Source organism: Eriocheir sinensis, chromosome 49 (assembly GCF_024679095.1).
Source record: "Eriocheir sinensis breed Jianghai 21 chromosome 49, ASM2467909v1, whole genome shotgun sequence".
Lineage (NCBI taxonomy): Eukaryota > Metazoa > Arthropoda > Malacostraca > Decapoda > Varunidae > Eriocheir > Eriocheir sinensis.
Genome location: NC_066557.1, coordinates 12,753,215 through 12,761,325, shown reverse-complemented (window position 1 = coordinate 12,761,325; position 8,111 = coordinate 12,753,215). Strand labels below are relative to the sequence as shown.

General features: G+C 43.3%; 1 long non-coding RNA gene across 1 annotated transcript; it reads right to left on the bottom strand.

Moving 5' to 3' along the window:
• Positions 1-679: 679 nt before the first annotated feature.
• LOC126981979 (uncharacterized) lies at positions 680-4,870 on the bottom strand. Its single transcript, XR_007734405.1, has 2 exons — positions 4,047-4,870; positions 680-1,355 (listed from the first exon to the last, which is right to left on the bottom strand). It is a non-coding gene; the product is annotated as an uncharacterized LOC126981979 (long non-coding RNA).
• Positions 4,871-8,111: the final 3,241 nt, after the last annotated feature.

Below are 8,111 nucleotides of genomic sequence, written 5' to 3'. Positions count from 1 at the left end.
AGACCCACTTATAATGGATTTCGGATATAATAGAGAAGGTCGGAAAAAGTCGGAAAGTTTGGTTTAGTCGTCGCAACATCTGTGGTCATATGCCAGAGAGAGACAGAAGGGGAAGGAATTATAGAAGGCAACAGATCCCAGGAGACGGGACACAACCCCCGATTAATACCTGGTACACTGCTGGGTGGACAGGGGCATAGGGTATCGGAAAAGACGCCCAAATTTTTCCACTCCGCCCAGGTATCGAACCCGGTGTGAAATATAGAAACTGTAAGCAAGTTGAACATTTCTCTCTGCAGTTATTTTACAGATGCTGTGTACACCAGGCATTGAAAAGTCAATCATTTAATTATTTGTGACAGAAACGGTTAGCAGATTATTTCATAACACACCAAACACTACAAAAAAAAAGTTTCGTCTGCCAGTGCGAGATTGGCGCACTTTTTTTGTTTTTTTTTACAACAAAGGAGACAGCTCAAGGGCACAAAAAAAGTAAACAATAATAAAAAAGCCCACTACTCGCTGCACTTGTAAAATTCTACCCATACCCGTAACAATATGACCCCCACGCAAGACCCCACTCACAACCTAGCAACCTCAGTGCCTCGGAGTTCATCGCCAAATGTGCTGTGCGGCTATACAGACATCATGCACACAACATAGTTAAAAAAAATATATATACCTACGTTTACTAGCTTCGTCGTTTTATTATTTTAAGTTTTTTTTAAATCTTCGCCGCTTATAACGGACTTTCAGCCCTAACGGACTAAGTTCCCCCCAAACTGAGTGTGTATCAAGACACCTCTCCATCCAAAATTGACCTCTCTTTTGGCTACTCTTTACTTTTATCTTTTATAGGAGCGGCGAGTAGTGGGATTTTTTTGGGACTCTTTTTATTGCCCTTGAGACGTGTCCTCTGATGTGAAAATAAATAAATAAATTAAATAAATTAGTCCGTTATATTGAGGGTTTACTGTACTTGTGTTGAGAGCGTCCATAACACCATGGGCCGGGCCAATCCGCTACCCACTGAGTCAACCGCCTTTGTCAAACCCACCATCGAAACTGTATGTAAATCTATGTGTGTAACTGTATGTATCTAACTGTATGTGACTTTAAGCTTAACTATATATACACTTCTCTGTTCCTTCCCTTCCCTTCCCTTTCCTATCCTTTCCTTTCCTTCCCTATCCTTTCCCTTCCTTTTCCAATAACTTTACAATGGACTGGACTGCTTCTTCGTACTGTGACCTCCTTGACCTCTTGTGACCTTTCCTTGGACTGGGGTGACTGGTTCTTGAGTCTTCCAAGATGGCCTTCCTTCCTTTCTTCTGTTCTTCCTTCGTTCTTCAGAGCTGTGGATAAAGACGGTTATTAATATATTTTTTCATTATTATTATTTTTTATTCTTTCTTATTCTCTTTCATCCTCTCTCTCCATATTCCTCTTTCCTCTTCCCTTCTCTCCTCTCCCTTCTTTTATCTCTCTCCTTGTTATCTCTCTCTCTCTCTTTGTCTTATCTCCTCTTTTCTTCATATCTTTAATTTTATCTGTTTCTCCCTTTATCGTCCTGTCTCTCTCTCTCTTCCTTTCCTTCCCTTCCCTATAATTTCCTCTCCTCTCCATTCCTTTCCCTTCCCTTTCTTTTCCTATCCTATCCTTTCCTTCCTTTCCTTTCCTTCCTTTCCTTTCCTTCCCTTTCAATTCCTTTCCTTCCCTTCCCTATCATTTCCTTTCCCTTCCCTTCCTTTTCCTATCTTATCCTTTCCTTTCTTTTCCTTCCCTTCCTTTCCTTCCCTTCCCTTCCTTTCCTATCCTTTCCTCCAATCATGACAGTCCGCCCTGAGCTGCCCCGTCCCAGCCCTTTGGTGAGCAGTTAGTCCAGCCCCTGATCTTGGCCAATGGGGGGAGGGGCTTGGACCCCCTCCCCCCCACAAAAACCTATACCTGCCAAAAACAAAATATAAAGTGCAGGTCGCGGCTAACCGTTGGAGGGCTCCTGGAACGTCTGGAGCCTTTTGGTTGATGATCGACTGCCCTACCAAGGCTTACCTAGTGAATGCTTACTTAGTTATCCCTGACCATACGAAATGAATTCCCAATGCACTTTCCAGCCTATGTTTTATTGGATTATGTACTGTTGTTTTGATGAGCTTGGATAGGCTGGTGCATTGGTTGGTGAGACCTTTCGGTTCTTTGCCTGACGGTTCACTCTAGCATGGCTCATAGGGAAAGGTCATCCAGGTAAGAAATCCAGGTAAGAAGAGGATGCAGAGCACTGCAGGAGGATCTCAACAAACTGTCAGCTTGGTCAGAGGAATGGCAGATGAATTTTAACATCACCAAGTGTAGCGTACTGAGTGTAGGAACATGCAACCCATTACACGGGTATAGTTTAGGGCCATTCTTACAGTCGTTTCCGAATATTCAGAAGACGGTCCCTAACACGTTCGGGTGGCTTCTACAGTAGTAGTTGTAGTCGTAGTACTGCTACTACTACTACTACTACTACCACTATACTGCTACTACTGTAGAAGCCACCTGAATGTGTTAGGGACCGTCTTCCGAACATTCGGAAACGACTGTAAGAATGGCCCTAAGACTCCACACGGTAGGTAGAGCAGTGTGTGAAAAGGATTTAGGAGTGTTAGTGAACTCTGACCTACAACTAAGGAAGCAATGTATTAGTGTGAGGAATGGGGCTAACAGGGTATTAGGCTTAATTAACAGGACGGAAACCAACAGGAGTGTGGAAGTCATCCTCAGACTCTATGTAGTGTTAGCTAGGTCACACTTAGATTAAGCTGTCCAGTTTTGGTGCCCACACTACAGAATGGACATCAACTTGCTAGAATCAGTTCAGAGGAGGATGACCAAGATGATTCAGGGGCTGAGGAACCTCCCATATCAAAATAGGCTGAAACATCTAAGCTTACATTCACTAGAGAGACGAAGAGTGCGGGGAGATCTGGCAGAAGTATTCAAATGGGTCAAGGGTTACAACAAAGGCGATATAAGTAAAGTACTGAGAATTAGCCAGCAGGATAGAACTCGCAGTAATGGATTTAAATTAGTAAAGTATAGACATGGGAGATATAGGCAAGCAATGATTTAGTAATAGGGTGGCGGGGAAATGGAATAGACTCAGCAATCACATAGATAGTGCAGGGACGATAGCTTGTTTTAGGAGTAGACTGGATAGCTACATGGACGAGGATAACAGGTGGCAGTGAGGTGTGGGTGCGGTAAGGAGACGGGGTACTGGAGTGTATGCCCGTACCGAAGGTAATCGAGGATCAAGCCTCTACCTGTGACCCCTGAAACTACACCTCACCCATCGTGAGTAGTGGGGGGGATTCTGGAGCTGCCCTGTGTAGGCCACCCGGCCTCTTGCAGTTTCCCTATGTTCTTATGTCCCTCCCCAGTCAAAATACATCTTCCCTTCCTTCCTTCCTTCCTTCCTCCTCCCCATTCTGTCCTTCCTTTCCTCCCCAGTCAAAATACATCTCCCCTTCCTTCCTTCCTCCTCCCCATTCTGTCCTTCCTTTCCTCCCCAGTCAAAATACATCTTCCCTTCCTCCCTTCCTTCCTTCCTCCTCCCCATTCTGTCCTTCCTTTCCTCCCCAGTCAAAATACATCTTCCCTTCCTTCCTTCCTCCTTCCCATTCTGTCCTCCCTGCCTTCCTTTCCTCCCCAGTCAAAATACATCTCCCCTTCCTTCCTTCCTCCTCCCCATTCTGTCCTCCCTGCCTTCCTTTCCTCCCCAGTCAAAATACATCTCCCCTTCCTTCCTTCCTCCTCCCCATTCTGTCCTCCCTGCCTTCCTTTCCTCCCCAGTCAAAATACATCTTCCCTTCCTCCTCCCCATTCTGTCCTCCCTGCCTTCCTTTCCTCCCCAGTCAAAATACATCTCCCCTTCCTTCCCTCTCCGTTCGCTGTCCTCCCTCGAAGAAATTCCTCCCTATCTCTCTCCCTCCTCCGCCATGGCGTTTGTTTTCCCCCTATTTTCTCCTCTCCCACAGCCTCCACATGCTTCCTGCACTCACCACAGACGGCACGGAGTGGCTTCTCCAACACGGCACTCGTCTCGCTCATCTTGGCGGCGTAAAACACGGGTAAAAGGGAGAAATATGGACTCGGCGGCGGGTTTTGTTTGGTCCCCGCCTCTTGGTCTCGGCCTGGGTCTTGGTGCTCGGTACACCCTTATCTAGGCCTTATTTCTCCTCCTATTCGTCCTCTGTGCTGCTTTTTCACGTGTTTACCTTTCATTGGTGTTACGTTATTTGTGTTCCTTCACTAAAAGGCACAATATTTACCATGGCCGGGGAAATAAAGCGTTTTGTGGGTGTCTATGGCGGTCCTATGGCTTCACCCTTATATATTGCCATTTTCCTCTTCATCCTGGAGATAAATCACATTGTATAATTAAACCAAATCTTTTTCCATACCCACCAGCTCACAAAACCTAAAAATGATGCTAAAAAACGGCATTAAATCATGAAATAGCGATTATGGCGTCATTCTGTGCACTCTATTACGGGCTATAGAGCGTCTGGGAGATGGAGAAGACTGGCGCTCCTCTGAAATATTTAGCTGCTTTCCTTCACGACCCTTTCATTAGTTTTGCTCATTAAGTTAAATTATCCTTAAAACTCATACAGTTCACCACCCATTTTGACACCCGCAACATGCATGTAAAGTAATACTATTTTGAATTATGTCCAAAAGAACGCATTCCATGTCCGTAAACTATAATAAGGAGGTCAACAATAAAAAAAATAAAAAATACGAAACATTTAAAACACGTCCGATAACTTATGAAAAAATCTTTGAGCGGAACAATGGCATCGTTCACTTCACCCCCCTCTACCCTACCCCCTCACTACCTACTCCCTCACCCCCCTCCCCCTTACCCCCTTACAACTCCCCCCTCCCCAAACACCTTTTATTAGGAAACATTAAAATATCTCCCTTAATTCTCAACCAAACGGAATTTACTCAACGGGAACAGCTTCAGCGTCACATTTTACATCAGGGGAGTGCCACAATCACGAGAATTAGTGGCAAATGGCGCGGAAAACAGCTGAAATGTGCGCAAATTTTCGACAGTTGCTCAGAATCATGGTTATATCTACTTTATCCGTTTATCTATCGTAAAACCAAGACAAGAAATACCTTCCCCGAGTCTTTAGCTTCAGTTTGGTGCCCAGAACAAAGAAAATCACTGAGAGATAAAGCCACACTTTGGCAAACTGTGAAACTTTCTTTATATGAACATAACTCAATTATTAATAGAGCTAGACGAATTCTAAAAACAGCAATGGCTTTCTCGTGATCTGGTGCCCATGATAAGACCTGTTCCATTAAGAAATGCCCCGGAATAAAGGCGTGAGAGGCCGAAAAGGGTTTTGGTATGGTTTTACATTATCGCTCATATCTCCGTTATTTTTTTATGTAGAACAAAACCGACACTACCATTGGATGTTTTGTCGTTTCCTCGAGGGGGTGGTACCTGTTAAACCCCAAAACAACCAATTTTTTGGAAATAGGTAGTCACACCCCGTAGAGTTGCATAATATTTACAGGTCAATATCTCGATGAGTAGGCTTCGTATCGCAATTTGGAGGCCAGAAATGGATTTTTTGGCACGTTTTGCCTAAGGAGAGTCCCTATTTGCAAGGAAATAGCCCCGATTAACGAAAATGGGTTCTCAGATTTTCGTCAAATTCACTCGCCACCGCCAACTTTACAGGCCAATATCTCAGGAAGTAGGCTTCGTATCGCAATTTGGAGTCCAGAACTGGGTTTTTCGGCACGTTTTACATAAGAAGAGTCCTCATTTGCAAGGAAATAGCCCCGATTAACGAAAATGGGTTCTCAGATTTTGGTCGAAAAAGCACGTCGTGGCCTCTGAGCTTGAACTTGAACTTGACGGTGCAGCCTCCGCCTCTGCGCCAAATTCCAAAAGCGAAAAAAGTTATAAATTGGTTGTACTTTTGGCCTCAGAGGATAGAATAATAGTAATAATAATAATAATAATAATAATATATATATATATATATATATTATATATATATATATATATATATATATATATATATATATATATAATAATAATATATATATATATATATATATATATATATATATATATATATATATATATACACACACACACACACACACACACACACACACACACACACACACACACACACACAGACTGACCTTAACGCAGGGCAAGACGTTGTTCATTATCACAGTTTCCTGCGCACTGGGGTCAATGTTTTGGCAGAAGTCCTTGACCTTGCCCTCCGCTGCTGCCCTTGCCTGGAACCAAAGAAAAGGTGTTTGTGAGAGAGATAGAGATTTACATAGATATTCAGACCACACAGATCCTATGGTCCATACTAGGTGGTCTGTCCTTATACTGAAGTGAAATTATATCAATCGAATGACACTAAGACTTAACATTTCTACTATAGTGAATATTAAGTTGAGAGAGAGAGAGAGAGAGAGAGAGAGAGAGAGAGAGAGAGAGAGAGAGAGAGAGAGAGAGAGAGAGAGAAAACAAACAAAAAACAAAAAAATAAGGAAAATAGCTTTCGTAAGAGTTGTGGGCACTTCCAGGAGTAGTGTTATGACCCTGGTGGTAGTGTGACCCTTCCTCTGTACCATGAACCTAAAGAAACACTCATTAGAACCCGACTGACCCATCTCTTTGACCTTTAGAAATACCGACCACTGCCTGCCACTTCTCAAACAAAAATCAATAATTCTTTTAGCATCTTCTGTATTCTATTTATAGGAGATTATTGAAGCCTTCCTTTATTTTTTTTGCTTTATCCTTGGCCTATAACAATCATCCTTCCAGCACCTTCTGTATTCATTCTATTGAAGGAGCCTATAGAGTTACTGTTGAAGGAGCATATAGTTTTACTTACTAAATTCCTTTATCCTTAGACTGCCACACTCTCCATTAAGAAACATGATCCCCGCTGCTACTGGGTTAATGATGCTACTGGAAGAATTCTAGTATAGTCAAACCATTTCATATAGTCTGGGCATTCAATTCCGTGGGTCCTTTCCTCCCCTCTGCTCTGCCACACAGTCCCAACTCCTGTCCCTTCCTCTCATATGTTACCATTCAGAATCATGATCCCCGCTGTTATCAGGTAAAATACACAGGACTTACATGCCTGGGACTCACCAAGCAGGCTATGTTGGGGAAGTAGTCAAGGCCACACTCTTCCAGCATGTCAGTGGCCACAGACAGGGGGATGTCACTCATTGCCGCCGAGAATGTTGGGCTTCATTAAAAGAAACTTTTTATTCAGGAATAAAGATGTAATACTTCCGCTCTACAACAGTTTAGTTAGACTCCACTTGGAATATGCGGTACAGTTTTGGTCTCCCCACCATGCAAAGGACATTGCTAAATTAGAAGGTGTTCAGCGTCGGGCAACAAAAATGATCCCTTCCTTGCGCAACAAATCCTACGAAGAAAGGCTTTTCACCCTTAACATGTTCTCTCTTGAGATACGTCACCTCCGAGGAAAACTGATCGAATGTTTTCAACTACTTAATGGTTTCACGAATGTAGACAGAACAAAATTGTTTATGATCGATGACACTTTGCGAACGAGGAACAATGGCATAAAACTCAAATGTAGACAAGTAAATTCAGACTGCACCAAATTTTTCTTCACCAACGTTGTAGTGCGAGAATGGAATAAGCTCCCACCGTCAGTGGTCCAGTGTAACACGATTGACTCCTTCAAAAACAAGCTTGACCGTCACTTCCTTCATCTTAATATCAACTAGAGTTGAAGTGCATCGTTTTTGAGCCTTCTGATCAATGTAGAATCACTTAGGTTTAAGGACAGACCACTTAGTCTGGACCATGGGGTCTGTGTGGTCTGATTTTCTATGTAAATCTATGTAAATCTCTCTCTCTCTCTCTCTCTCTCTCTCTCTCTCTCTCTCTCTCTCTCTCTCTCTCTCTCTCTCTCTCTCTCTCTCTCTCTCTCTCTCTCTCTCTCTCTCTCTCTCTCTCTCTCTCTCTCTCTCTCTCTCTCTCTCTCTCTCTCTCTCTCTCTCTCTCTGCGGTG